This window comes from Heterodontus francisci, chromosome 5 (assembly GCF_036365525.1).
Source record: "Heterodontus francisci isolate sHetFra1 chromosome 5, sHetFra1.hap1, whole genome shotgun sequence".
Lineage (NCBI taxonomy): Eukaryota > Metazoa > Chordata > Chondrichthyes > Heterodontiformes > Heterodontidae > Heterodontus > Heterodontus francisci.
The window spans coordinates 176,069,578-176,095,970 of record NC_090375.1 but is presented as its reverse complement, the minus strand read 5'-3'; the positions used below and the strand labels follow the sequence as shown (position 1 = coordinate 176,095,970).

General features: G+C 43.3%; 1 protein-coding gene across 4 annotated transcripts in view; it reads left to right on the top strand.

Annotated features, from left to right (window-relative positions):
- The window catches only part of LOC137370152 (neurocalcin-delta), a 382,023-nt gene that overhangs the window by 108,261 nt on the left and 247,369 nt on the right, over positions 1-26,393 (top strand). For 3 of the 4 annotated variants that reach the window (XM_068032385.1, XM_068032384.1, XM_068032387.1), the window contains one exon: positions 24,791-24,847. The exons of the other annotated variant lie outside the window; for it this stretch is intronic. The gene's annotated coding sequence lies outside the window, so the exon portion shown is untranslated. The remainder of the gene's footprint in view (positions 1-24,790; positions 24,848-26,393) is intronic. 4 annotated transcript variants of the gene reach the window in all.

Sequence of the window (26,393 nt, the reverse complement as noted above, 5' to 3'; positions counted from 1 at the left end):
GAATCTAACCATCTCCCCTTGACATTCAATGGCATTACCATCGCTGAATCCCCTACTATCAACATCCTAGGGGTTACCATTGACCAGAAACTGAACTGGAGTAGCCATATAAATACCATGGCTAAAAGAGCAGGTCAGAGGCTAGGAATCCTGCGGCGAGTAACTCACCTCCCCAAAGAATAACCACCATCTACAAGGCACAAGTCAGGAGTGTGATGGAATACTCTCCACTTGCCTGGATGGGTGCAGCTCCAACAACACTCAAGAAGCTCAAAACCATCCAGGACAAAGCAGCCTGCTTGATTGGCACACCATCTTCAAATATTCACTCCCTCCACCACCGATGCACAGTGGCAGCAGTGTGTACCATCTACAAGATGCACTGCAGCAATGCACCAAGGCTCCTTAGACAACACCTTCCAAACCTGAAACCTCTACCAACTGGAAGGACAAGGGCAGCAAATGCATGGGAACACCACCACCTGCAAGTTTCCCTCCAAGTCACACAGCATCCTGACTTGGAATTATATCGCCGTTCCTTCACTGTCGCTGGGTCAAAATCCTGGAACTCCCTTCCTGACAGCACTATAGGTGTACCTACCTCACATGGACTGCAGCGGTTCAAGAAGGCAGCTCACCACCACCTTCTCAAGGGCAATTAGGGATGGGCAATAAATGCTGGCCTGGCCAGTGACGCCCACATCCCATGAATGAATAAAAAAAAACCTTGGGCAGGCCAGCACCACAGCACCAACATTAAATCAGATTATCTCGGTGCTAATTGTGAGAGCTTGCTGTGTGCAAATTGGTTGCTATGATTCCTATACTTTACAAGTACTTCATTGCCTGTAAAGTGCTTTGGCTGTTCTGAGGTTGTGAAAGGTGCTCTATACATGCTAGTCTCTTATTTGTAATGTGCTGTGATCCTATCCAGTATGTAGCTCCCCTCTCCCTCACTGTAATTCATTTGTTTTCTTCTCTTTAGAACACACTAAGCCTCATGCCCATCCCTCATTGAGGGAAACCCATTTACCTGCTGCTGGGCTTTCCCCAATGCTGTTACTGAGCTGATGCTTGGAAAGAGCCTGAGAACAGCAGGGGTTGACCCTTTCCATGTGGTGAAGTGCCTAGCTTCCATTTGGTACCTCTTCCTTATATCATGGTTGAAGCTGGGAATAAGCTGTGTTTAGAACTGTGAGCAAAGTGTACATATCTGGGGATATTTTACTATTTTGCTTTATTATTTACTGCTTTCAGTGGAAAGGTAGGTATGGGTAAAAGGTGCTGCTTTCACTTTGGTGGGAATCGGGCAAAGTGGTGCTGGGAGGTTGGTTGTGGCACTGCCTACCAAAATCAGACCCCCCAGTAAACTGGGAATATAATCTTTCTGATCAGAAACCTTCTGTTTCATGCTAGGATGTGCATTGACCAATCAGTTACTGAATATTTTGCTTGGCTCAATATACTGTCGGCCTGTCAACTATTGAAATCTCTGTGCTTCTCCAATTCTGGCCTCTTGTACATCCCCCGTTTTTACTCACTCCCTACACCTCTCTGTGTCTCTCTCTACCTCTCTTTCCTCTTTTAAGACACTCCTTAAAACCTACCTCTTTGACCAAGGTCACCTGTCCTAAAAAGTCCTTATGTGCCTCCGTGTCCAATTTTGTATGGTTACATTTCTTTGTGAAGTGTCTTTGGACATTTTACTTTGTTAAAGACCCTTTATAAATGCAAGTCGTTAAATTAACCAATTGATGCAAATAATAGTTGCAATCTAACAAAACTTAACTGAATTGTCAAGAAGTGCAATACTTCGATTTGAATGATTTGGGAAAGGGAAGAGTTCTGCATTGGGAGTTGAACAGGTTAATCAAGGATAATCAGCCTGGATTTGTTGAGGGAAGATCTTGTTTGACCAACTTGATTGAATTTTTTGAAGAAGTAACAAGGAAGATAGATGAGGGTAGTGCAGTTGATGTGGTCTACATGGATTTTAGCAAGGCTTTTGACAAGGGCCCACATGGCAGACTGGTTTTAAAAAAAAATAAAATCCCATGGGATCCAGGGAAATATAGCAAAGTGGATACAAAGTTAGCTCAGTGGCAGGAAACAAAGGGTAAATGTTGACGGATATTTTAGCAACTGGAGGGTTGTTTCCAGTGGAGTTCCGCAGGGCTCAATACTGGCTTTTCAGACAACACAAAGATTGGCCGTGTGATAGATAGTGAGGAGGATAGCTGTAGGCTGCAGGAAGATATTGATGGTCTGGTCAGATGGGCAGAAAAGTGGCAAATGGAATTCAACTTGGAGAAGTGTGAGGTGATGTTGGGAGGTCAAACAAGGCAAAGAAATACACGATTAATCGGAAAATACTGAAGTGTAGAGGAAGTGAGGAACCTTGGAGTGAATGTCCACAGATCCCTGAAGGTAGCAGGACAGGTCGATAAGGTGGTTAAGAAGGCATGTGGAATCCTTTCCTCTATTAGCCAAGGTATAGAATATAAGAGCAGAGAGATCCTGTTGGAACTGTATAAATCATTGGTTAGACCACAACTTGCAGTTCTGGTCACCTCATTCCAGAAAGGATGTAATTGCACTAGAGAGGGTATAGAGGAAATTTACGAGGATGTTGCCAGGGCTGGAAAAATGCAGCTATTAGGAAAGATTGGATAGACTGGGGTTGTTCTCCTTGGAACAGAGAAGGTTGAGGGGAGATCTGATTGAAATGTACAAAATTTTGAGGGGCCTGGATAGAATGGAGGTGAAGGGTCTATTCACCTTAGCAGAGAGGTCAGTGACGAGGGGGCATAGATTTAAAGTGATTGGTAGAAAGATAAGAGGGGAGATGAGGAAAAACATTTTCACCCAGAGGGTGGTGGGGTCTGGAACTCACTACCTGAAAGGGTAGTTGAGGCAGAGACCCTCAATTTATTCAAAATGAGTCTGGATATGCACCTCAAGTGCTGTAATCTGCAGGGCTATGGACCAAATGCTGGAAGGTGGGATTAGAATAGGTGGATCGTTTTTTGGTCGGAACAGACATGACGGGCCAAGTGGCCTCTTTCTGTGCCTTAAACTTTCTATTTATGAACAGTGGTTTAGAATTCTGTACTTGTAAATACCTCCAGCCAACTCTTTACACCTATTTAAACATTAGTGACTGGATCATGTGCACAGAGAGACTTCTTGTTTCTTGCAAATTTTCTGCTGTCCTTACCCTCTGCAGGGCCTGACACTTTGCTGGGGTACATTTCCACAGGTGGCAGTTCACCCTCATTATTCACAAGAGTGCCAGTGTCTGTTTAACTTGGGGATCTCTCCAGTACTGTCGTCAGCTAACATTTACACATACAAACTTTGAAGACAATTGCCAGATAGCAGTCATTCGTGGGCACCCAAGCTGCTTTCTCCCTTTCTAACCCAAAGCTCCTGAGACTGTAATGCTACCCTGGATGAGATCAGCTCACTCCATAACCATGGATCCAATTTGGAGCCTCCAGTGGCTCAGCAATTCACTATTAACATGTTGAACAAGTGGTGGGTGAAGTTTCACATGGTCTTATAAATTGCTGCCTATAGGAGAAACAGATGTTGAATTACACCCTGCCCTTTGAGCATGTGCACATCTTTTTTTCCCTCTCAGTGTAAATTGTGGGTCACACTCATGAGCTGGCAAGTACTTTTGTAGTAAACATGACATTATATAAAGCTCATTTATTTCCTTCAAAAACAAATGTAAAGGTAGCTTGCTTACCAACACTTGATGTGGTTAGGCATAGGAATGAGGAAGATGGCTGAGATTCAGCAGTTCCGCTCAGTTTGACTGTCTGCTATTTTAGCCATGACTACAAAACTTTCCAGAGAATTTTGGCCCATAAACAAAAAATGCATATAAAAAGAACTGTCTTGTTTTGTTTGATAGCCAAGTTTCTCTCGAAGGTTTTGGAGCACAACCCATGCAATTTTACAGTACAGAGTCAGCAGCGATGCTCCTTCACAGGCCGCACTGCATGAAGGGGAAACAATGCCAGCTCCTGAGGATGAAAGCAAACATAATGAACCAGATTTCTGAACAATCTGACATACTAAAAAAAAAACCCTTCACTTCAGCATTTTGATTTGAATAGGTGGCTGGTCTCCTTTCAGTTTTGATCTGCCAAAGAGAGAAATATATGGGGTCATATGGGATAATAAACATTAAAGTTCTCCCACAGCACACAAAGTAACACAGGGTAAAATCTCCTGGTTGAAGAAAGCACAATTTATGTATTAAAAATCTTCATACTGTGTGCACTTCTTGTCACTATTTTCCATTTATAAATTGCTATGTCCACATGTACAAGTGAATTTGTTTATGGAAACTTGCTGCACTGTAATTACATTCTTCCCCCCTACCTGCACCAGCAGAGGGTATAATTACAATGTGACAAGTTTACAAATTTGGACATAGGAATTTATAATGGAAGCATAAAAATAAGGACAGAGTATGACTTTAAAATGGGGATGAATTGCATCTGCATCTGTCCTCTAATCCCCTTTCCCCTGAAAACTGTGCATAATCTTCACTCCCTTGTCTGCAATGGGAGATTGACCACTATTCGAATTTCCTGGTTTTATATATTTAAAAGGGACTTTCTTCATTCCTGCATCCTGTTAGATACTTGGCTTACGGCCATATTAATTTTAAGCTTAAAAACAATTGGTTAAAAATTCCACCCTATGATATTAAATGTGATTGGTTAGCATTTTGCAATTACTTCCTCTACTATTTGAACAAGTTAACAATTCTATTTAAATATTGGACAAAGTAATTTTGATGTGGATATTGCACAGCATAATTGCAAGGCTTATATATTGGGGATAATTTTTACTCTGTGTAATAAATGGCTGTCTAAGAAATGAACTGAATACCATAATTTTCCAAATATAATAGACACCCAAATATAATATGCACCCCAATTTTCATGAACTGAAGAGTCAAATTTGCCTGATCACCATGTATAATACGCACCTAGACTTCTGCAATACTGCAATCAAAGTGACCCTTTATTGACAAAAGCAGTGAGCAAACCCAACTAGGTTACAGGGTCCGTTCCCACCCCAGTTTGCTGAGTGGCCAGCTCCCACACCCACACAAACTGTGCGATACTCAAGTAGACCAAATGAGCTGACAGCGTTTATTGATTGAGCGAGTGTAGCATGTGACACACGGGCAATTTTCTCAGGGCAGCAAAGAAGGATTCTTCATACTAATGTTTTTTATTAAAAATTTTAACCATTAACATAGAAGAGATTGGAACACGTTACATGGCAGCCTTCAAACTAAAGGAGATAGAAGTTGCTGAAAACCATGGTGTCAGAGCAGCAGCACAGAATTCGAGGACAGCGATTCAGACTTGGCATTTCAAGATTTTACTGAGAACAATTTGTGGCTTTGAATATTAAACGTAGCGATAGTCTTTATTTCCGAACATTTCTAAGTGTGCTTGTATACGTGTAAATAAATGTAAAAAGACTTTGCTTCCTGATCATTTCTTTCAAAATTAATTTTATAAATGTCAAAAATTCATGAAAACAAGAGATGATTCTCATTTATGCTTTAGAAACAGGAAACATTTAAAACACAACATTAAATATACATTATTGTTCACAATGTGTCCAGAAAAGATATTCTTGACCAGCTCCAAGAAAAACTATTTAAATTTGTTACCATATATAATGCGCACTCTAACTTCGAGAAAAACCTTTAGGGGAAAAACAATATTCAGAAAATTATTTTATTATAGAAATAGCTGTCTCTCTCTCTCCGCCACCTCCCCCCCCCCACTTATTAAGAGAGATTCCATAGCAGCCTGCCAGAGCTGACACAAACACAAGGCACTGTGCTGACAATACGGAACCTTGCCTTTGGGTGGAAAAATTCTTAAATTTTGGAATGCGCTACCCGTAATAATCTGGTAGTGTGGACTTGTAAAATTACCCCCAAGTCAGCTTTACAAACTTTGCAGCCTAGAAATGACTGTTGCTGCTATTTAAGGACAAACACCATTCGTCTACACACTGGCTGAAATTTAACGGTGAGTCAGAGGCCCCACCCAGCTGCTGGAAAGTCAGGGATGAGCCCGCCTCCACCAGACCTGGAAGCCACACTGCTATTTTGTGTGGCCCAGGCCCTTAATTGGCTTCAGTTGGAGCTTCTGACCCCGCTCACCGCCCCTCCACCACCCCCCCACATCCAGAGGCAGGATGTCACACCTCCAAGAGCTGCAGGCCAATCAGAGGGCTAACAGCTCTTCGGTCCCAGCAGCACCACTGGGAGCAGTGGCCACTGCTGGGACTGCACCCAGCAAGAAGAGGGCGATGGACGCTGGCCTCCAAAAAGGTAAGTGGGGGGTTGGGACTCACTGGGGACAATCAGCTAGGCCCTGGCAAGGTGGGAGGGGAGGTTGTTTAAGGGGGTGACCCGTGCTGCTGGTGGGGGATTCTCCATGGGGCACAGGGTGCCCGATAAGGAGGGGAACCCCCAGACTGCAAGGAGGTTGCCAGGTATTGCCAGGCGGCCTCCTCAGGTACTGAAGTGCCCATCCGCTGCTAATTAAATTCTTTCCACTGTTTTGGTGCATCTATTAGCCCATTGAAATAATCCAGTGATGTACATCTAGTAATTCTACTCCTGGGAGAAAAGAAGGAATGAAATCATTTGCACTGTGCCTTTTAGGACCTCCGGATGTTCTAAATGTTAAGTTTGCATTTTATCAGAAAATAACGTGGAAATGTATTTTTAGTGGTCTGACTTTTGGTATGCATTTTCCAATAGGAGTTAGCAAAGCATTAGATTGTTACCACTTGTGAACAAAGACCTTATTGGGGTGACTAATGCAATGGGGGTGATTTGTATGCATGGGGCACTGATGCCCTGTATTATCTGGCACATGCCAGTGCAGCCAGCCTGGGATTAGGCCCCACATTTAATTTAACTTCGGGAGACTTCCAAAATGATGCTTCACTTTGGGCGGCGCAGTGGTTAGCACTGCAGCCTCACAGCTCCAGCGACCCAGGTTCAGTTCTGGGTACTGCCTGTGTGGAGTTTGCAAGTTCTCCCTGTGACTGTGTGGATTTCCGCCGGGTGCTCTTGTTTCCTCCCACCGCCATAGACTTGCAGGTTGATAGGTAAATTGGCCATTGTAAATTGCCCATAGTGTAGGTAGGATAATGGTAGGGAATATGGGATTAATGTAGGAGGGGATGTGGTAGGGAATATGGGATTAATGTAGGATTAGTATAAATGGGTGGTTGATGGTCAGCACAGACTCGGTGGGCCAAAGGGCCTGTTTCAGTGCTGTATGACTCTGACTTACTAAGGACCACTATTCATTGTCCACTTTGCTGTGGCTTTCAATGACTGGATGCAGAAAAAGGATTTAAGCCCCTAGTGACTACAATGTAACTATTCAGAGGAGAGCAGGGAAATCTAATGTCCTGGTAACCTTTTTTCCTAAATCAATGCTACCAAAATTAGACTAACTGGCCATTCATCTCATTAGCTGTTTGTGAGACCCTGGTGCGTGTGTAACACAGGCTGCTCTGTTTACCCACAGAATGGCATTGACTATATTTTAAAGAGTAATTAGTTGGATATGAAAAGATTTGGGACATCCTGACCTGCATGATAAGGTGCTGTATGGGTGCATGTGTTTTTCTTTTGTTTCCACACGTGAGGAAAGTGGGCACCCTCTCCACAACCAACTTGCATCTAACCTTGGAGTGAAAAATGTAAAAACATATCAGTAATGCTGTCAGCTGTTGTTCAGTTGGTAGTATTTTCACCTCCAAGTTAGCAGGCTATGAGCTAAAGTTCCACTCCAGAGACTTGAGCACAAAAACCGTTGCAGTGCAGTGCTGGTGGAGTGGTGCGCTGTCTGAGGGGGCGTCTTTTGGATGAGACATTAAACCGAGGTCCATTTGCCCTCTTGGTTGGAAGTGTAGCATCCCATGGCCCTATTTGAAGAAAAGGAGGGGAGTTCTCCCCCATTGTCCTGGGCAATATTTATCCCTAAACCCACAGCACCCAAAAGTATATTATCTGGTCTTTTATCACATTACTGTTTGTGGGATCTTGCTGTATGCAAATTGGCCGTGTGTTTCCTAGGTTACAATAGTGACAATACCTCAGGAGTACTCATTGCCTGTAATCTGTTTTGGGATATCCTCAGGTCATGAAAGACACTGTAGAGATGTACTTTTGTTCTTTCATCTCCAGACTGGTTGTTTAGCCAATTCTGGAAGGAGATTGAGCTTAGTAATTGACTAGTCAAATACTTTAAAATCTTTAATGAGTAGGTGAAAAAAGGCAATTTTAAAATTTGATCTATTCAATGTGAATGTAATAGTCTGAAGATTGACATTAATGTCTGAAATACATATGCAGATGAGGGGTTGTTTTTATCAAATGACTGTAGTCAGCTGAGGACACATCCACATGATTTATAATCCAACTAAATGTCCGGTGCCTGGAGTTGGATCTGGTCATTTATAATATATAGAAATGACTGTACTTACGTGAGCTATTAGTTCTGCTTTGCTAAGTAGACGAACACTTCTTTAAACCATTTTACAGTCATTGCTGGAGAGTGGTGTCGACTCTCATCGAGCACGTCCTAATTATAAGCAAAAATAAGCAGTAGGTTTACCCCATTGTATAAGGTAAGGAAATACTATAAGCCTTTTGACATTTGCAACAAATCTCAATCCATTTGAACAGTTCTTTTGATCTTTAATGGTTTAATGCATTCTGTGCACTTCACCAAATTACCTCCTGATGTTATGTCATATCCTTACCCAGCGCCACCGTTATTATTTTTTTCTGAATGTTTTCCCTCCAGTTTCCCCATATTACAAAAGGTTCCAGACTTCAAAAGTATTTCTGGAAAGAGAAGCAGAGTTAACGTTCGGAACCCTTCCGAAGAAGGGTCACTGACCCGAAACGTTAACTCTGCTTCTCTTTCCACAGATGCTGCCAGACCTGCTGAGTAATTCCAGCATTTCTTGTTTTTGTTTCAGATTTCCAGCATCCGCAGTATTTTGCTTTTATTTTGCTTTTATTCAAAAGTATTTCATTGGCTTTGAGGCATCCTCAGGTGGCGAACAGTGCTATATAAATGAAAGCTCTTTTGTTTCTCATCATCTCTTCTGAATGCTACATCAGGGGTCAAAGGGAATCTGGAGCCCTCCAGCCTCTCATTACAATGACCTGTACGGAGCCAAGGCGGCAAGGCACTTTGGCTGCAGAGGGTGTTGCAGCTGACCCAGATCTTGCTCTCACCCAACATGTTGGAGCAGAGTACAGGCAGTTTAACTTGCTACTTAATTGAGCTGTACCTGACCCAGGCTTGATATTGACAGTTTCTGACCAAAAACAGAAGTATTGCATACCCCATGTTGGAAATAGCAGAGAGGTAAGCTTGGAGATGTTGGGCAGGATTTTGTTCTGTCCTTGGAGATGGGCATCATGGAGAGGCACATAAATGGCAGCGGGTGCCATTCCCAACGTTGTCCTGGCCCCCTGCCCTTTTGTCTGGGACAGGGATGGCTTAGGATGGTCTTCGCCCCCCCCCCCCAAACCAATTGAGGCCTTTAAATGGCCACTTAACAGCCTCTTCCCGCCTCCACCTCAATTTTATTGAAAACGGAGGGGCCAGCAGCTACGTGACGATGCCACCAAGTAAAGCCTGGCAACCTCCTAGCAAGGGCGGGGGGGGGGGGGGGTCCCACCTTTGGGGCCAATCCGGTGTCCCCAGAGGGCCCAACTGGCAGCAATAGCTGAAACCCCACCCTCTCCAACCCACACCCCCACCCTGTCACTGTAGCCTGCCTGAATGCCCCCAGCAACCCCTACCCCGACCCCACTTACCTGTCTCGGGTCTCTTGTATTCCTCCCAGTGATCCTGCCAGTACTGCAGAGCTGCCAGTCCTCTGATTGGCCAGCTGCTCTGGGGGGAAGGCGTCCCCAACAGCGAGCAGTTAATTGGCTGCCTGCTGTGGACCACCTTAAGCTGTAAGTGAAGTCACTGGAGGAAGTGATGTCACATTGCACACGACTAGGGAGTTGTGGGTGTAGCCTGGTAGAGTAAGATGTAGTCGCTGTGTGTGTGTATATATATATATATATATATATATATATATATTCCAGTTAAGTTAAAATAAAAACCTATGTATTCTTTGGATATTACTTGGAGTCCTGTGAATCTTACAATACTTCACATACCAAAGGAACAAGTAATATTACAGGACCCTTGCCACAGAAATAAAATCCAGCCTATTGTCTCTGGGCCAGGAATGAGAGTTCTCAATGCAGTGTCTTTCATTTATCATTTTATTAGAGAAAATGATACAGACAGCATGTGCCATGATGCGAAGGTTGTGGAAAATCTCATATTACTGTTGCTTGGCCTAGCAGGGTAGCCAACTGTCGATAACCTGAACTTTACATTTATAATGGTTCAGTTATTATACCCTAAGCTATAGGCCATTATACCATATATCTTCTACAATCTTTATACTAACTTTACGTTAACTTCCATGAGCTTGGCATTCCAGAGCTTTGATGTCTCTATGGTATTAGTGAATAAGAGATCCAGGGCCTTCAAACGTCTATGTGTAAGGCGCACACTGCCTGTGTAACTACATCTAGGGAGGTGGTAAAAGCAACCCCAAAAATGGTTGTAAGATCGATAGATAGATTTATCTATTGGAAGGTCAGAACTACCCAAAGAACAAGTCACTTTTTGACTCCAGCTTGTACCAGCCACAAAAGGATCTTGAGACTTAGGACTTTTTTGGACATATTCCACATACTGCCAGCTTCAGTTTCCTGAAGAAGATATCTGCTTGCTACCAAATGGAGTCTTTAACGTAAAATGGATTCCTTTATACAATGTTTCTCATCGCCGTGCCGAATACCCGTTTGATTTTTTTAAAAAAAGCTTTTTTTTTTGCTTGGTCACATTTTTTAAACAATGAGGGAGCGTTGGAAAATCCTCAGTACATTTGAATGAGTAGACATGCTGTGTATTAGGATATAATTATTTTCTGTGTTAATAGTAATCGAGTGATCACTTTTTTCCCACCTTTAATAGTGTGTCATTAAACATACTTGGTGTTAGCATTATTTGGATGTTCGGGCCTTGTTAAGCAGCAATTAAAAAAGAATATGTAATTTATACATGCATGCCTTCAAGTGCACGTAGCTGGCATGTATTGTGGTGCCCAGTCAGCAGAGAGATGAACTGGAAAAGCAGAGACATTGTAAGGAGCAACTCAACTGTTTAAATCCACAGAGGCCAATTCTGACCTCTTGCGAATCCCCTCTATTAATGAGTCCGCCATTGGTGGTTGTGCCTTCAACTGCCTTGGCCCTAAACTCTGGAATTTCCTCCCTGAACCTCTCAGCCTCTCTACCTCTCTTTGCTCCATTTAAGATGCTCCTTAAAACATACCTTTTTGATCAAGCTTTTCGTTATCTGTTCTAATATCTCCTTATATAGCTTGGTGTCAAATTTTGTTTGGTTATGCTCTTGTGAAGTGCCTTGGGATGTTTTATTACGTTTGAGGCGGTGCAGTGGTTAGCACCGCAGCCTCACAGCTCCAGCGACCCAGGTTTGGTTCTGGGTACTGCCTGTGTGGAGTTTGCAAGTTCTCCCTGTGACCACATGGGTTTCTGCTGGGTGCTCCCACAGCCAAAGACTTGCAGGTTGATAGGTAAATTGGCCATTGTAAATTGCCCCTAGTGTAGGTAGGTGGTAGGAGAATTGAGGGAAGGTTGGGATGTGGTAGATTAGATTAGATTAGATTAGATTAGAGATACAGCACTGAAACAGGCCCTTCGGCCCACCGAGTCTGTGCCGAACATCAACCACCCATTTATACTAATCCTACGCTCATCCCATATTCCTACCAAACATCCCCACCTGTCCCTATATTTCCCTGCCACCTACCTACACTAGTGACAATTTAGAATGGCCAATTTACCTATCAACCTGCAAGTCTTTTGGCTTGTGGGAGGAAACCGGAGCACCCGGAGAAAACCCACGCAGACACAGGGAGAACTTGCAAACTCCACACAGGCAGTACCTGGAATCGAACCCGGGTCCCTGGAGCTGTGAGGCTGCGGTGCTAACCACTGCGCCACTGTAGATTTCTTAAATAGAAGCAGCCTTTATCAGTAGCTCTTTAAGGGCCATAGCAACCAAATTTGAGTCTTTATTGCGCCACTTGTACTGTAACATGAAAGAGCAATCTATTTAGCATCACTTTATGAATGTCAACAAGTTTCCCAAAGCCACTCAAAAAATTCAGTGTAAATATGGGATTAATGTAGGATTAGTATAAATGGGTAGTTGATGGTCAGCACAGACTCAGTGGGTTGAAGGGCCTGTTCCAGTGCTGTATCACTCTATGACTCTAAGGATGCTCCATGTTATTGTGGAATAGCATGAATGCATCAGTACAACCATGAGAGCAGCAAAGGAGGTCCAGAGGTTGGAGGCCATAGCAAAAGGACAACCATCTTCATACCAACCTAAGCAACAACTTTAGTGCCAAAAGCAAAGCTACCACAACTTGACTTAGTGATAGCTCTGAGGAAGTTGTACCTCACCAGGAACATTATAGATGAATCATACTATCTCCAACCTTGGATCCAAGGAGTAACATCAGCTCTCAGTAGCAGTAAAAGTGGCAACAGTGTTATATTTGGGCTTTTAAAACATTGCTGTTTCTTTTCAAGCAGTTTCGTAGAGCAGCCCATAAGCAGAGCTCACTCCCCTCATGATGAAGAAGTGTGCTTGTTAACTTAATGTAGCCTGATTGTACCAGATAAACCCAATTACAGTAAGTTGTGTACTGAATTTTACAGTCACATTCTACTTTCTCAATCACTTTGGTCACCTCAGTATCAACACAGATCAGACTTGCGCAGGCTAAAGTCACCTACAGTATTGTACTTGAATGTAAATAATATATATAGGAATAAATATTAGATGAAGTGCTTGTGAATACAAGTTAATATTGTGATATATATGTTTACCAGAGGATAATCCCCAAGGTATTTTCTCCCCTTCTAGAATTTGACTTTTAACCTACAGAAGACTTTAACAAGCAGGAATGTTCATTAAACTGTGACAATAAAAGAGTAAAAATTTAACATGGCTCGTTTTCAGTCCCAGACTTGACACTGCAGCTTCAGCCCATGCCCTAACTGATAGGCGCAAGACCACCCTGAAATTGAGCTTCAGGCTTTTTTAAAGTTTTAGATGTGATCTGCTGGTGCCTGTTGGGCCTCCACAGGCAGCTCATGTGATTAAACAGCATGAATATTGCACTTCTTTCCTTGCCGGCAGTGGCCTATAGGTAAATTGGTGGTAAGGGGTGATGGGTCAGGGGGCGGGGGGCCACACACTCCTGCTCCTTCACAGGAAGGTTCTTTTAGTCCACCGGCATATCACATTTATCGCTGTATTAAATCTGTGTGACAACAATGTCCAAAGTAGCCTCAACACCTAGACTGCCATTTAAAAAAAATATATCTAGCAGCTATCAAAACATGAAAAATGTACTGTATATTCTGGTCAGTACTATTTGAGTTAATCACATCACTGTCTATCTACCTGTAATGAAGCATACTATTCTTTTCAAATGAGTTTTTCCCTCTTTGTTTAATTTCTATCACAAGAACAAGTTTGCATTGGAGTGACAGATGATCAGCTGAATGCTCTGGGTATGAGTTTTTAAAGGGACAGTGACCAGGTGAATCCCCCCACCCCCCCCCCCCCACCACCCCACCATAAGATGACGCAAGATAATATTGTCTGTGGAGGTTGAACCTCTTTTAAAGGAAGAAGGCCAGACCTTGACTAGGCAACTTAATGTAACTTGGAATATACAGCAGGGGCCGGTCCAAGGAAATTCTCAGCCGTCTTTTCCTCAAATCTAATTAAGGATATCCGAAAGGAAAAAGAGCTTGAAGTCACTCTGTTTACATAGCTATAATTCATAGTTGATGGGAGTCCTTGTCCTAAGGCCCAATTTGAATTCGCTCAAAACCCATTCATTTAGACAGAGTTAAAATGTGTGTGTTCCATCTAAACTGGTGACTCCCAGCCATGTAGTAACCAATGTAAAGTGATCAGTATATAGGCCAGACACCAACCCTCACAAGGAACTATTAAAAATATGGAATATAATAAGATTCAGAGCAAGACGGATCTCTTCTCTTGTGTTTATGTTACTGTCACCACTGTATCCAGATGTAATGTTTAATGATTCCATTTACCAGCATTTGTAATTTATAAAGCAGAGCTCTGTGCTTAAATGTTACTAACTATGCCCAGTTGACTCCCTTTCATCCCATGATTTATCTCCAAGCTTACATATATGTCTTTCAAAATATTTTAAAAGGAGGAATGTTCATATTTCAAACTAGCAGGGCAGTTTAATTGCATCCTTCAAAGTTCAAAAGAAATATAATTTTGAAAGCCTTCCCTGTATTTAAAAGTAAAGCTTTTTTGAATGGCTGTGTATTATTATGTACTATATTCACTCAAGTCCAAGTATGTGGACATATGCCATTGGTATGTATGAAAGCTTTTTAATTGCTTCCAAGGGCACCACAGTGTCCTTGCAGTTATTATTTCTGTCTTGGTCGGAGACGGGGGTCACACTATGCAGATTTGGATGAAATACTAGAGAGTGTTTGATACCCTAGAACAACCCTGCTGCCGCCTCACCCCCTAGCAAGAATCAATGCCTTTAGAGGAGGGAAGGAAAGTGGCACAAGCAGTAAGACTTTTTCTGCAACATGTTGTAATGGCCTGCTCCCACTTAGTCACCTCAGAGGACACAGGTCCAAGAGGCAGGGTTCCAGTGAGGTGAGACTTCTGCCCACCCAGCAGAGGAGCAACATTTTGTTGGTGCTGCAGCTGCAACACCGGAAGAGGCAGGAGCTGTGGTAAAAGGGAAGAAGCACCCCAATGACTGGAGAGATGTCCCACTCAAAGCCTCAGCCCAGACCAAAGCCATCAGCAGGTAAATGAGCAAGTTGAAGAAGAGATGAAGGACACTGCTATAAGGTCCTTTCCATCCATGACAGCACCTCGGGGCTGTTATCACCGCTCTCCGAGTGGCCATTGACATTGAACCCAGGGGAATAACTGAAGTAAAAATGCAAATGCCCAATAGGAGGGGAGAGCAGATTGGAGAGAGAGGTCACCTATGACCTCCTTGTGGTCAGCCATGAAAATATTGGTCTACCATCCCATCCGACCAGGTAGAGAAGGTGTGTGAGAGAAGAATGCCTCAGGGGTGAAACATGAAAGGAAATACATTTCTGTTAATTCTGAGGGATTTATTTTGCAGCAGAAATCCATTTCAGAAGCATTCAGTTGTATACTCACATTGCTGACTTCTGCTGCTTGCCCTGAATTTCTTGCCAGTTAAAGAATCAGTGGAGAGTGCTAAGCACTGACAGCAGCACTATGCGTTCACTAAAGTGCACATGTTGGAAATTGCCTTCCACTATGAAAGCTACTGTCTTATGACAAGTAATTACAAGTAGCTCATCGTTTAGCAGTAAAGCTACTTCAGGTACATATTGACAAAATAAATGACAACCCTTGAACTTTAAATGGCAAATGAACAATTGATGTGATCTTTTTATTGATCCTCCTGGGCAATGCTGCCAAGGCTGGCATTTGTTGACCATCCATAGTTACTTCGAGAAGGTGGTAGTAGACTGCTTTCTTAAACTGCAGCAGGTTCTTTACTCTGATACAACTGAGTGGCTTGCCAGGCCACTTCAGAGGGCAGTTAAGAGCCAACCACATTGGATGTGGGACTGGAGTCACGAAGAGGCCAGACTGAGCAAAGGCGGCAAATTTTCTTGCTAAGGTTTTGTTGTTGTAATGACCCAATAGTTTTAACTGATACCAGCCTTTTCACTCCCAGATTTTAAAAATTGATTTCAAATTCTCAGACTCCTATGGTGGCATTTGAGCTCACATTCTCTGGATTATGAGCCCAGGCCTTTGGATTGCTAAGTCCTCTTGCTATATCTCATTTTCTTGATTTTTTAAAAAACATATGTAGTTGGTTAAGAAGCCAAAAAAAATGTATTCCTCAGTTATGCAAGAAATGTCTTAAAATTCCAGTAACTAGAATCGGAGTGGTTGCAGCACAGAAGGAGGCCGTTTGGCCTGTCAAGCTGACGCTGGCTTTCTGCAAGAGCAATTTAGCTAGTCCCACTCCTCCACCCTTTCCCCACAGCCCTGTAAATTTTTACCCTTTAGGTGTTTATCCAATTCCCTTTTTAAAGCCACGATTGAATCTTCCTCCACCAGGCAGATCCTAACCATTCGCTGTATAAAAACATTTTTCCTCATGTTGCCTTTGATTCTTTTGCCACTCTCTTCAAATCTGTGTCCTTTGGTTCTTGACCTTTCTGCCAGTGACAACAGTTTCTCTCTATCTACTTTGTCTAGACCCTTCATGATTTTGAACACCCCTGTCAACCGTTCCTCCAAAGAGAACAATCCCAGCTTCTCCAAACTATATATGAAACTCGCACAATTACAGAATTAGTGCGTGAGATATGCTATCACAATCAAGAGCTGACTTCTAACTGCAGCTGTATTGTACCCACTGAATGTCTGTTAGTGCTGTGAACTGTAGTAACCTTGCAACGTATTAGTAAATGCAGTTGTTTTTGGTACAACATGGAAAAAATGATTCTGCTGTGTCGTGCTGGCTTCACTTGATTTGCTTAAGTGGGTCTGCCTTTGGCTCTTCTTGAGACAGCTTGACTGAACTGGTGTAACAAAGTGCCTTTATAGCCAGCTGGCTTATAGTCACTCAATTTCAACTGGGCGACATGGGGAAATTGGTAGGAAGTGGCTTGCCTGTATGCTGTCCAGTAAAGGCCTGCTACCCAACCCGAACCCGATGGGACCCGACAACGTGCGTCGGGTTTGGGGACGGGTGACTCTTCCGGGTCCGGCTTTCGGACTCGGGTAGAGTCGGGCCGGGTATGGGTCGGACACACACAGTATTAATTGGACTTGAAAGGATGTTTAAAAAGATAAACATTAGAGCCATGAAGTCAGTGATTGTTTGGTCACGAGTTAAACAGAAACCCATGGAGATGTGGCCAGACAGGTTGTGCCACACTGTACCAGTATCTGTATTGCTTAAAATAAACACAGCAATTGCCCGAAGGCTCGGAAAATATCATTATATATTACCTAGACTCCTGTGTTACAGGTTGAAATACTTGCTGCGCGATGCAGAGACCAGGAAGGTCCTGAGTGATTATTATAAAATATACAGTATTTATATAAAAAATATAAAACGATCACTGTCAGGACTCTCGTCTACACACATACAGTATAGTGTCTTTGATGGAATGGCAAAGGATTTGAGAGAGGGTCATAGCGAGGCTGGATGGGGGAGGGGAGACGGAAGTTCCACACTCGCCACACTTCTAAGCTCAAGTCTGAAAAAATTCTTGCTTGGTTCCCAAAAGTAATTGTTGGTGTGGGAAAAAGAACTAGCAGCCGAAGAGTTCCCCTCATTGATCCTCACTACATGCACATTTTCTAGTGCTTGTGTTGACAGGGTAATAATTATTCTTTGCATGAGGATTTGCTATGAGGACAGTCGGGCCCAACATGTCAGCCAATAAAGTGAATGTGATGAACGAGGCTCCTGTGTTCTTTTAATGTGGTCCTTCTCCACAAAAAATGGTTAAAGCGTTCGTCAAAGACACATTCATCACCACTGGGACTGCAGCTTGAATAAAGCAGTGTATCAGCAACCTTTTTTGTAAAGGATTTGACATGCTTTTGTATAAATACGCTGTTTAAAAATATTCCCAGTGATTGGTAATTGCAGACTGGGGTTGGCTTGGGAGAGTCCTGACTACTTGAGGGAGCTCTATTATCAGAGGTTGAACACTGTGTTAATGACCTTTGCTGGATTTGTCTTGTCTGCATTAATGTTTTCCCAGTTTGGCACTTAAAGCAGAATGATGTATTGTGAATGAAAAGTTCTTTTTTGCTGTGACTGTTATGAACTGGGATTTTGTGTAGGTAATTAAGAATATGTTTAATGCATTAGTGCAAGTGTGATAAATAGCCAATTATTAAGAGGCAGACAATCAGTGTTTCCAATTGGTGGATGAACATTAACTTGTCCGTTTTCTCCACTGATGCTGACAAACCTCCTGAGTATTTCTGGCATTTTCTATTTTAATTAAAGGATAGGCCTCATTTAAATGAGTCAGTGAGCAGTTTTGTGCGTCATATCTGTTGTGGGACCACCTTAAGAGGCTGTAAGGGAAGGTCACCAGAGGAAGTGATGTCATGTCACACATGACTAGGGAGTTGTGGGTGAAGCCTGACAGAGTAAGCTGTGTGTTGGTGTGGTTCGTGCAGTAGTTATGTATATAGATGTCAAGTTAAGTTATAATAAAAACCCATATATTCTTTGGATATTACTTGTAGTCCTGTGACTCCTAGAATAGTTCACATACCAAAGTAATATTGCAGTATCCTTCACCACTAATCCCTATGCTACATGTGTGAACTGTGCTATGATTGATGTAGGATTAACTGTGCTTACCAGTATCTGTACTAGTACATTAGTGGACTGCAGTGCAGGTGTAATTTTCTTATCCACTAACATGTAAGCTTCAGTAAAGTCCTACAAAGTTGAGTTCTCAGACACAATACAGGCTAACCTTGGCTGCTTATATTTGTTTAAATTTCTCATTATACCTCACTTTATACATTGGCCAGCTCAGTGTCTAAGACTGGAGCGCACTTCATCTATGTTTTGCTGTAGTAAAGTTCTTACACCCGATGTGTGTTTCCACATCCTGCTGATTTCCATTTCTGAAGGCATGTCCTTTGGTATTGGGTCATCAACTTGTGGTTGTGCCTTTTCATCATCCTAAGATATTGTCATCGTCCACTGTGCTTGTCAGATCCTCAGTGGATGGAATGTGTTTGTGGTTGTACTGGAGACGGTGTGGATGCTAATTGTACTAGTGGACATTCCCCACCACTGCACTTCTCCAATTCTGGCCTCTTGCACATCCCTGATTTTCTTTGCGGCACTTTTGCTTGCCTTGCTTTCAGCTGCCTAGGCCCTCAGCTCTGGAATTCCCTCTCTAATCCTCTCTGCCTTTCCTCCTTTCAGTCTCTCCTTAAAACTTACCTCTTTTACCTCTTTAACCAAGCTATTTTTTTATTCGTTCTGGGATATGTGCATTGCTGGCAAGGCCGGCATTTGTTGCCCATCCCAAATTCTCCTTGAGAAGGTGGTGGTGAGCTGTCTTCTTGAACCGCAGCAGTCCTTGGGGTGTAGGTACACCCATAGTGCTGTTAGGGAGGGAGTTCCAGGATTTTGCCCCAATGACAGTGAAGCAACACCGATATAGTTTCAAGTCAGGATGGTGTGTGGCTTGAAGGGGAACTTGCAGGTAGTGGTGTTCGCATGCATCTGCTGCCCTTGTCTTTCTAGGTAGTAGAGGTCGCAGGTATGCAAGGTGCTGTCAGAGGAGGCTTGGTGAGTTGCATCTTGTAGATCAGGGTTGTCCAACCTTTTCACGTTGGGGGCCACATTACAATTTTTGTCTTAAATGGAGGAGGGGCGGGGGGCCGGTGAGACAATTTTGGAAAGATAAAGGCATTAAAAAGTTATCTTACTATTAATCAAAACAACAACAAATATACATTTTTGTAAAGAAGCTTTAAATGAGAAGATTAATTTATCAACTTACTTTCTCATCACTATGTTGGACACTAATTTAGTGAGATACCTGGCAATTTTCTGCTTGCAGAAGTAGTCAGTATTTGCCTGCACACTTGTTCTGGTGATGCAGAGCATTCCAGTTAGATGTCCATCTGTCAGGAGTGATTTTGATCACTCTCTCTCCATCCCTCTCTCGCTCCCTGTCTGTGTCTGTCTGTCTGTCTCTGTGTCTCCATGTTCCCCCCCTCCATGTTGTGTCCCCCTCTCTGTGTTGTTTCCCCAATGTCGTCCTCACTCTCTGTGCCCCCCCCTTCTTTCTGTCTCTCTGCCCCCTTCTCTCTCTCTGGTCCCTCTTCTCTGTCTCTCTCTTTCTCCCCGCTCTCTGTGTGTGTCTCTCTCCAACCCCCCCCCCCCCCCCCCCCCCGCCACTCCCGACAGTTGCAGGGAGCTGGAACACTTAGCACAGCAGCTTTGTGGTTGGTCAGCTTTTTAAAAAATTGTGCTGAATTTCACAGCTGACATCGAGAACAGCAGTTTCCCAACTTCGGACAGATTTGGGGTTTTCCAGTGGGCTTGTAAACAAAAGTCGGAAATCTCCAAATCTGTCTGAAGTTGGGAAACTGCTGATACCGCTCTCATGCAGCATCTGCCAGCTGTGAAACAGACAACATGATGTTTTTAAAAAGCTGGTCTGAAAGAGGAAGACAATGGGAAATTTCTCATCTCTGAAACACATCCGCGGGCCTGATGGAAACCTTTGGTGGGCCGGATCCTGGCCTGCAGGCCTATGTTGGACATCCCTATTGTAGATGGTACACACTGCTGCCACTGTGCACTGGAGGTGGAGGGAGTGAATGTAGAAGGTGGTGGCTGCTTTATCCTGGATGGTGCAGAGCTTCCTGAGTGTTGTTGGAGCTGCACTCATCCAGGCAAGTGGGCAGTATTCCATCATACACCTGACTTGTGCCTTGTAGATGGTGGACAGGCTTTGGGGAGTCAGGAGGTGAGTTACTTGCCACAGAATTCCCAGCTTCTGACCTGCTTTGCCGTATTTATGTGGCTGGTGCAGTTAAGTTTCTGATCAATGGTAACCCCCAATATGTTGATAGTGGGGGATTCAGCGATGGTAATGCCATTGAATGTCCAGGGGAGATGGTTAGATTCTCTCTTGTTGGAGATGGTCATTGCATGGCACTTGTGTGGCGCAAATGTTACGAGCCATTTATCCAGCCCAAGCCTGAATGTTGTCCAGGTCTTGCTGCATATGGGCACAGACTGCTTCAATATTTGAGGATTGAAAATGGTCCTGAACACTGTGCAATCATCGGTGAATATCCCTCCTTGTGACCTTGTGATGGAGGGAAGGTCATTGATGAAGCAGCTGAAGCTGGTTGGGCCTAGGACATTACCCTCAGGAACTCCTGCACTGATGCCCTGGGGCTGAGATAATTGGCTTCCAACCACAGCCATCTTCCTTTCTGCTCAGTATGATTCCAACCAGTGAAGAGATTTCCCCCTAATTCCCATTGACTTCACATTTTGCCAGGACTCCTTGATGCTACACTCGATCAAATGCTGCCTTGATGTCGAGGGCTGTCACTCTCACCTCTTGAATTCAGCTCTTTGTTCCATTTTTGGACCAAGGCTGTAATGACATCTGGAGCCATATGGCTGTGGCGGAACCCAAACTGAGCATCAGTGAGCAGGGTTGTTGGTGAGTCAGTACTGCTCGATAGCATTGTCAGTGACACCTCCCATCACTTTACTGATGATCCAGAGTAGACTGATGGGGCAGTAATTGGCTTGATCGGATTTGTCCTGCTTTTTGTGGATAGCACATACCTGGGAAATTTTCCACATTGCCAGGTAGATGCTAGTGTTGTAGCTGTACTGGAACAGCTTGGCTTGGGGTGAGGCTAGTTCTGGAACACAAGTCTTCAGTGCTATTGCTGGAATGTTGTCAGGGCCCATAGCCATTGCAGTATCCAGTGCCTTCAGCTGTTTCTTGGTAGCATGTGGAGTGAATCGAATTGGCTGAAGACTGGCATCTGTGAGCTGGGGACTTCAGGAGGAGGCTGAGATGGATCATCAACTTGGCACTTGCGGCACAAGGTGGTTGGAAATGCTTCAGCCTTGTCTTTTACACTCCTATTGAGGATGGGGATGTTTGTGGAGCTTCCTCCTGTAGTTAGTTGTTTAATCTCCACTGCCATTCATGACTGGATATGGTAGGACTGCAGAGCTGAACTGATCTGTTGGTTGTGGGATTGCTTTGCTCTATCGCATGCTGATTTAATTGTTTAGCATGCATTTAGTCCTGTGTCGTTGCTTCACCAGTTTGGCACATCATTATTAGGTATGCCTGGTGCTGCTCCGCATGCTCTCCTGCACTCTTCTTTGAACCAGGTTTCATCCCCTGTCTTGATAGCAATGGTAGAGTGAGGGATATCCTGGGCCATGAGGTCACAGACTGTGGTGAAATACAATTCTGCTGCTGATGGCCCACAGTGCCTCATGGATGCCCAGTTTTGAACTGCTAGATCTGTTCTGAGTCTATCCCATTTAACATGGTGGTAGTGCCACACAACACGATGAAAGGTATCCTCAGTGTGAAGGTGGGACTTTGTCTCAACATGGATTGTGTGGTGGTCATTCCTTCCAGTGCTGTCATGGACAAATGCATCTGTGACAGGTAGATTGGTGAGGACAAGATCATGTAGGTTTTTCCCTCTTGTTGGTTCTCTCACCACCTGCCGCAGGTGCAGTCTGGCAGATATGTCCTTCAGGACTCAACCAGCTCAGTCAGTAGTGGTGCTACAGCTACTCTAGTGATGTACTTTAAAGTCCTCCATCCAGAGTACATTCTATGTCCTTGCTACTCTCAGTGCTTCTTCCAAGCGGTGCTCAACCTGGAGAAGCACTGATTCATCAGCTGAGTTGCCAGGGGTGGGGTGGGGTGGTGCAGAAGGTGGTAATCAGCAGGAGGTTTCCTTGTCTATATTTGGCCTGCTGCCATGAGACTTCATGGGGTCCGGAGTCAATGTTGAGGACTCACAGGTCCGCACCCTCCTGCCTGTTTACCACTGTGCCACCACCTCTGCTGGGTCTGTCCTGCCAGTGGGATAGGACATACTGAGGGATGGTGATGGAGGAGTCTGACACATTGGCTGTGAGGTATGATTCAGTGAGTATGACTATGTCAGGCTGTTCTCAAAGCAAAATACTGGCGGCATCTGTGAAGAGAGAAACAGAGTTAACATTTCAGGTTTGTGACCTTTCATCAGGACTGACAAAGGTTAGAAATGTAATAGGTTTGAGAAAGTGAAGTGGGGGAGGGGGGGTGGGAGGAAGAGGAGCGAAAGGGAAGGTCTGTGATAGGTTGGAGGGCAGGAGAGATTAAATGACAACGATGTCATGGAACTTCAGCATAGCCTGAGCTTCCAGTTGCTTGCCATTTTAATTCACCACACTGCTCTCACGCCCATATTTCTGTCCGCGGCCTGCTGCAGTGTTCCAGTGAAGCTCAACACAAGCTCAAGGAACAGCACCTTATCTTGTGATAAAGCACTGTACAGTCCTCTGGACTTAACATTGAGTTCAACAACTTCAGACCATTTTGATTGTTTTTTTTTAACCATGTACCAATCTCAAACTTGTTTTACATGTTTTTGCTTTCGGACAGAACTGCTCATTATTCTGCTATTAAAACTCTCTCTGCACAAATGCTTTGTCTTTTTCTACAGCTATTAGCACTCGCTTTGCCTTGTGTTCCTTAACACCTTTGTCATTTAATCTCTAATGACCTGCGCCCTATCACAGACCTTCCCTTTTGTCACATTTCTAACCTTTGCTAGTTCTGATGAAAGGTCACAGATCTGAAATGTTAACTGTGTGTCTCTCTCCACAGATGCTGCCAGACCTGCTGAGTATTTCAAGAACTTACTGTTTTTATGTCAGGCTGTTGCTTGACTAGTCTATGGGACAGCACTCCCAATTTTAGTACAAGTCCCCAGAGGCTAGTAAGGAGGAGTTTACAGGGTCGACAGGGCACAGTGTGCCTTTGTTGTTTCCAGTGTCAGAGGGTTTTATTCTCATCCAACTTTTCTGTCTGGGTTTGATACAGTTGAGTGGCTTGCTAGGCCAATTCAGAGTCAACCATATTGCAGTGAGTCTGGAGTTACACGTAGGCCAAACCTGGTAAGGATGGCAGATTTCCTTCCCTAATGAACATTAGTGAACCAGATGAGTTTTTATAACAATCCAGTAATTTCCTGGTCACCATTACTTAGACTAGATTTTTAATCCAGATTTACTAACAAATTGAATTTAAATTCCACCAGCTGCCATTGGTGGGATTTGAACTCATTTCACCAAAGCATGAGTCTGGGCCTCTGGTTTACTTGTCTAGTAACATTACCACTATGCTGCAGTTCCCGTCACATGTCTTAATAGCTCTTTGTATCTTGGTGTCAAATTTTGTCTGATAATGCTCCTGTGAAGCACTTTGGGATGTTTTACAATGTGAAAGGTGCTATATAAATGCAAGTAGTGGTGGTTGAGATAATGCTAATTGCAATGGTGGAACCTTCGGTTGCTGCTTTTATGGCGATAGCAAGTGTAGCCCATGTGAATTATATGATGAACTTGTGTACTTGTATAGCTACAGAATAATCATACAGTTGTTAGAGAAGTGTACTAATTGTAAGCACAGTGCCACCATTTTAAAAACTGTCAGGAATATATGAGCTTCTGATGCAGATTGTGTTTGACACACGAGGGGCAATTTTCTGAATTTGTGCTTCCAGTGATGAGCTTTGTCAGCTGGAAGCGCATGTTGGAAAGTTAGACACATGTGGAGCTCTATATTCTAACCATTATAGTTAGAAACTTATACCACGCTCACCTCAGTTTCAAATATATGTTCCTGAAAGGCAAAGCATAAACTAGTAATATGAACTTAGAATGTTATTGTTTCTGCCTCTTACAGTGAACAGAAGCCCAAGGTTCCAGCTCTGCAGAAGAAATAAGTGAAGATAAATTGCAGGTAGGAAAACGTAATATAAAATATGAGAATGAATTGGGTGAGTGTCGGCAGGCCAGTTTCTGCGTGATGATCTGCTTCATGGCAGGATCATGTACCTAGAGTTAAATTTTATGAATTTGTGAAAGAGCATTGAACTGAGGTCCCGTCTTCCCTCTTGGGTAGATGTGAAAGAGCCCACGGCACTATTCAATAAAGAGCAGAGAAGTTCTCCTGGTGTCCAGGTCAATATTTATCCCTGTTTACCTGTTTTATGGTGTCTTTAATGGCTTTCCAATTATCTCAGATATTTCAACTTGGGGACAATGTCCATTGACTCTGGTAAAGAGTGCCTAACGGCAGCCTGCACTGTCAAAAACACTTTAATCGGTCATTTAAATCATTGTTGTTTGTGGTAAATGAACAGTTTTCAGTTCAAAGCAGCATATTTATAAACCTTCTGTGTTCTGATGATGGGTCCACACCTAAAGCACCAACACATCTGTTCTGTCTATAGATGCTGACTGACCTGCTTAGTGTTTCCAGCATTTTCTGTTTTTGTGTCAGATTACCGGCATCTGCAGCTTTTGTGCCTTTTTCTTCATTTGCAAACTTTGATATCAATCATGAAACATATATCAAAGCATTAAAGGTGGAAACAGTTGCTCAGCAGCCAGTGTCAAACTAACTTTGACTCCCTGCTAACTGACCTTTGAGGTAAGCTCACCCACGTAAGTATTGTTCCAAATCTTTTGAAGTTATAGTCAAACAAAGCCCATTCATAAAGTACTGCATTTTCATAATTAAATTTAATTGTTGACTGTTAGGCACTAACCAGAGTCAATGGACATTGACCCCCAGTTGAAATATCTGAGATAACTGGAAAGCCACTAAAGACACTATAAAACAGGTAAGATCCACTGCTATGTATTCAATTGAAATTAGCACATTCAAACCATTTATTTTGCAACAGGAGCTAGTCCTCGACTCTCTGATACATATTCCAGTACTCCATTGATTTTCATCCTGCAGCCTATCTGGATTCCACACTGAATGTGTACAGAACTGGCTAGTCATTTTCAGTGTGAACCCAGGTCATCAACTCCTTGTGTGTGATTACTAGTAGTTACGAATTCAAACCAGTAAACTAATACAGAAAAAAATACTCTTTGTCACAGTGATTGAGTTTTTGCATCATTGATACAGCTCAGTCCTTTGGGTTTAGCATACTGTACATATTACAAACCTAAGTCTGGACATTACAGATCTTAACGTACAACAGTTAATCAATGTATATGAAATTGCTCTGTCACCATTTGTACCAGAAGCATTAACTCATTTACTTATCCTGGCCAACATTTCTTCTTCAACTAACACTACCAAAAATAGATTAACCCCTCACTTACCTCATTGGTGTGCCATGCCCAGTAAAAGCATGTTCTATTCATAACTTTAAAGATGGACTGTACTCAGCATAGAATCTTCCGGAGCTGATTTTTTAAAAAAATGAACCACAGTGGACATTAAAATGCTGCATTAAATGGGGTCAGGTGACTTTTGCAATTTCAGC